Source organism: Mytilus edulis, chromosome 11 (genome assembly GCF_963676685.1).
Source record: "Mytilus edulis chromosome 11, xbMytEdul2.2, whole genome shotgun sequence".
In the NCBI taxonomy this organism is placed as follows: Eukaryota; Metazoa; Mollusca; class Bivalvia; order Mytilida; family Mytilidae; genus Mytilus; species Mytilus edulis.
Window position 1 is genome coordinate 58,551,417 of NC_092354.1, and position 4,599 is coordinate 58,556,015.

Below are 4,599 nucleotides of genomic sequence, written 5' to 3' on the forward strand. Positions count from 1 at the left end.
AGCTAACAACTAAAGTACATGTGAATTCATACTAAAAGAAGAAAAGTTATACTAGTTGTCTATCATTTCCCTTATTATTACAGTTCAGGAGTCAAGATACTTTCCCCAGTCTATCTTCTTCTTGGTAGCTTAGTATTGTCTATTGGGATGTTTTCCCTGTTCACACTGATGTTACCTCTTCTTGGTTGGAGAAATATGAAATAGAGTTCTTCTATCTAAACAGAATAACAAAGATGAGTTCTGCCACGTGTATCTCTTCTAAATAAGGAACAAACAATAAGAGTAGCACATGCAGACACGAGCTTCTTTACACGAATAAACCACGCCTAAATAATATGTAAGCTAACAACTAAAGTACATGTGAATTCATACTAAAAGAAGAAAAGTTATACTAGTTGTCTATCATTTCCCTTATTATTACAGTTCAGGAGTCAAGATACTTTCCCCAGTCTATCTTCTTCTTGGTAGCTTAGTATTGTCTATTGGGATGTTTTCCCTGTTCACACTGATGTTACCTCTTCTTGGTTGGAGAGTCTGGGAACCAACGGCACGGAGTGTTGTCATCATATTTCTTACGTCATAAACTGTCGGGTTATTATTAGCTCCTGATTTATGTCTATAATGTCCAAAGTGCTGTTCCAGAGGATCTTGGTTAAAATGGTGAGCTAGTATAAATTCAGCACCAGCCCCAAGCATAAATTTAACACATTCAGTAATGGATTTTACACTGATTTTTAGTCCATCTAATGTTTGCATACTCAAAGTCATGGCTGCCTTTTGTTTAGCGGTTGCAGCAATGTTTCTATTTTCAATATTTTGTCGCCACTCCTCAAAGTATCCCAGAAATGTTGTTGTCAGCCCCTCTAAACGGTTGTCATTCACATCTGTATATGGGTCCAAAACTGGATTTCGTTTGTTGCGACCTTCAAACAGACTCCTCACATTAAGACAATCAAAAAATCTATTAAAATGTCTAATGAAACATACACTTTCATCGTAAAAATGTTCTAACGCATTTGCCACAGTTCCACTTAATATCTGAGCGGCCAGATTGACATATAACTGAAAGCTGTCAAATCAATATGCGGTCTGGACAATTTTGGACATGTACTATAAGTATCTTGTTCACAATGTTCTTCAAACAAACGGACCAAGTGCATCCATGAAATGTCTTTTTCCCTATTCCATAACTGACGAGTTTTCTTGTGGGAATACGAATTGCTTAAACAATTACTGGCGGTCTTCAACAGATGTGGCACATCAGAAATGAAATATAAGTTACGGTTCTCATCATGGGGGATCTTGGTGAAATACACAGGTTCTGTACTGTTGTCTAATTTGTGCAATTGGAAAAAAAAATCTGTTTGCAGAGGCCCCGTCCAATGTACAAAATAGGACTTTAAGTTTAACTGAGCATTCAAGGATTGATACAGCTTTCCAAAAGATCTGATATAAAAAGTCTGCAGTTATACTGTTTGTTGCAAAGCCTGCAAAAGGAAACTTGAGATTCGTAGTTATACCTCGGACCATTATCACTAGCATGAACTTTGCGACTTGTGTTGGTTTGATGTCATTTACAGCTTTCCCTAAGTTCATGATTTAGTTGCTTATAGAGTCTAAATCACAGTACCAAATTAATTCTCCTATGTGCTTGTCATAAACAAAGCTTCTTTAATCCGGATCTCATCAAACAATACTCCTACATAACTTTTGTAATTCTCTTCAAACATACCTACAATAATAATAACATCTCAAATTATTTTGTCTCATTATTGTACAAATATATATAATATATGCATGCATAGAATTTTATCAAGATAGAAGTCAACAAATTTTTTGCAATGGTTACATGTATGAAAAACAAACCAATACCGTAAAAAATTCAAACAAAAGAAATAAAACAAATATATACACATCTAACATTCTAAAAAAGAGTTCCAATACCAATATTCCAAAACACTAAACACAAGTCAATATCAATAAACATGATAAATGTTACGATTGACAGATTGCTTTGTCTGATGTGAAACAATTCATATCAATTTGATTTTGGTAAATTGCCAGACGTCATAATTATTTGGACTAGGTTTTTTGGTATCAATATGAAAATATTAGTCACCTTTGCTGAAATTTTTAGAAACCACTATAGGATCGAATTTTACGAAACTGGTCTTATTTTAACAAGATAACATTTGGAAGTAATATAAGCTTATTAAATTGCATATTTATTCGTTAATTTCTAAGTTTCATGAAAAAAATGTTAGTTCATAGCTGCATTTGGGTATCATTGCGAAAAAAAAATTCCCTTTGATGGTATTTTATGAAAACACTATTTGACCAAACTATACGAAAATAGTCTAATTTTAATTGGATAACAATCGGGAGTAGAAAAACACTACAAAAATGTATATACATTCTTAAATTTCTACGTTTTATGAAAAAAAAATGGTGGACCAGAACTGTTCTACAGCAATAAAGAGGGGAAGCTGAATGGACCGACTTTAAATTGGTCTGTATTTGATTATTAACATCATAGCAGCACATTAAAGTATAAACAAATTAGTAGAATTAGTAACATGTTTCTTTTGAATATACTTATATGCTTTAGCTGTGAAAACAATGGACATAAACGATAAACAAATATTTAAGCGTATCGTCTCTCTTTACAACAATGGCGGAATTTGCTCATCTTCACCCCATGTCACATCATCATCCCAAGCACTTCCGGTAGCCAAGTGATTTCATTGGCCGTTATACAGCTTCTACTAGAGTTGCCAATCTCTTGTATTATATGTCTGTGTTGCTAATATGTCATGAACATCCATGAAATATTGGCCACTGGACGTTTAACAAGGGAACAACCGTTTATCTTCAAATTAAAGTTATTTAAATAATTCATGACGATTGAAGAATCCGGTACACTCGTAAAACCGTTAATAGTGCTTAATAAGTGGTTAACTTTACACTTTGGAGTCATTGAAACTATTAGATTACTGTTGCCTTTATTATATCATTGATGAATATTGTTAGCTCACCTGGCCTAAAAGGCCATGTGAGCTTTTCTCATCACTTGGCGTCCGTCGTCGTCGTCGTCGTCGTCGTCGTCTGTCGTCGTTAACAATTTTTCAAACATCTTCTCCTCTGAAACTACTGAATGGATTTGAATGAAACTTAACATGATTGTTCCTTAGTATATCCTGCACAAAATGTGCGCTTCGATTTTTGATCCGTCAAAAAACATGGCCGCCGTTACTTAAAATAGAACATAGGGGTCAAATGCAGTTTTTGGCTTATATCTCAAAAACGAAAGCATTTAGAGCAAATCTGACATGGGGTAAAAATGTTCATTAGGTCAAGATCTATCAGCCCTGAAATTTTCAGATGAATCAAACAAACCATTGTTGGGTTGCTGCCACTTAATTGGTAATTTTAAGGAAATTTTGCAGTTTTTGGTCATTATCTTGAATATTATTATAGATAAAGATAAACTGTAAACAGCAAAAAAGATCAGCAAAGTAAGATCTACAAATAAGTTAATATGACCAAAATTGTCAATTGACCCCTTAAGGGGTTATTGTCCTTTAATGACAATTTTTCACAATTTGTTCATCATATTTGCTAACTTTAAAAAATCTTCTCCTCTGAAACTACTGAATGGATTTGGTTAAAACTTAGCATGGTTGTTCCTTAGATTATCCTGCACAAAGTGTGTGCTTTGATTTTTGATCCGTCAAAAAACATGGCCGCCGTTACTTAAAATAGAACATAGGGGTCAAATGCAGTTTTTGGCTTATATCTCAAAAACGAAAGCATTAAGAGCAAATCTGACATGGAGTAAAAATGTTCATTAGGTCAATATCTATCAGCCCTGAAATTTTCAGATGAATCAAACATCCAATTGTTGGGTTGCTGCCACTTAATTGGTAATTTTAAGGAAATTTTGCAGTTTTTGTTCATTATCTTGAATATTATTATAGATAAAGATAAACTGTAAACAGCAAATATGATCAGCAAAGTAAGATCTACAAATAAGTCAATTTGACCAAAATTGTCAATTGACCTCTTTAGGAGTTATTGCCCTTTAAAGACTTTTTTCACAATTTGTTCATCATGTTGACTTACATTGTACTTTAAAAAATCTTCTCTTATGAAACTGCTGTATCAATTTCAGCCAAACTTAGGCTAAATGAGTTTCAGAGTTTCAGAGTATCTAGTATAAATTTTATATTTCATTTCCTTGCATGTCAAGAAATATAGCTCCTATGGCTAAAATAGAACATAGGAGAAAATGATTTTTTTTTTGCTTTTGAAGAAAATAGGACGATTCAAAGAACATTTAAATAAATTGAAAAGCCAAAATAATCATTGATGAGAGATTAAACCAAAAAAATTCAGGTGAGCGATTCAGGCTCTTGAGAGCCTCTTGTTGATGGGGTGTTGTGGTCCTGTCGGGAAAACATATAAATCAACTGCAACAACTGAATGTGTTGCTTGAGGTCACAGGGTGAAGAAAAACAAGAGATGTGATTGTTTGTTGCTTAATGTCTAGTGGTACATTTATGCATGTAAAGAACTAGTACAAATAAACAATAGATAGAT

The 4,599-nt window shown here is 33.5% G+C and overlaps 1 pseudogene; it reads right to left on the bottom strand.

Moving 5' to 3' along the window:
- Positions 1-436: 436 nt before the first annotated feature.
- On the bottom strand, positions 437-1,777 carry LOC139494904 (uncharacterized; annotated as a pseudogene).
- Between the last annotated feature and the right edge of the window lie 2,822 nt (positions 1,778-4,599).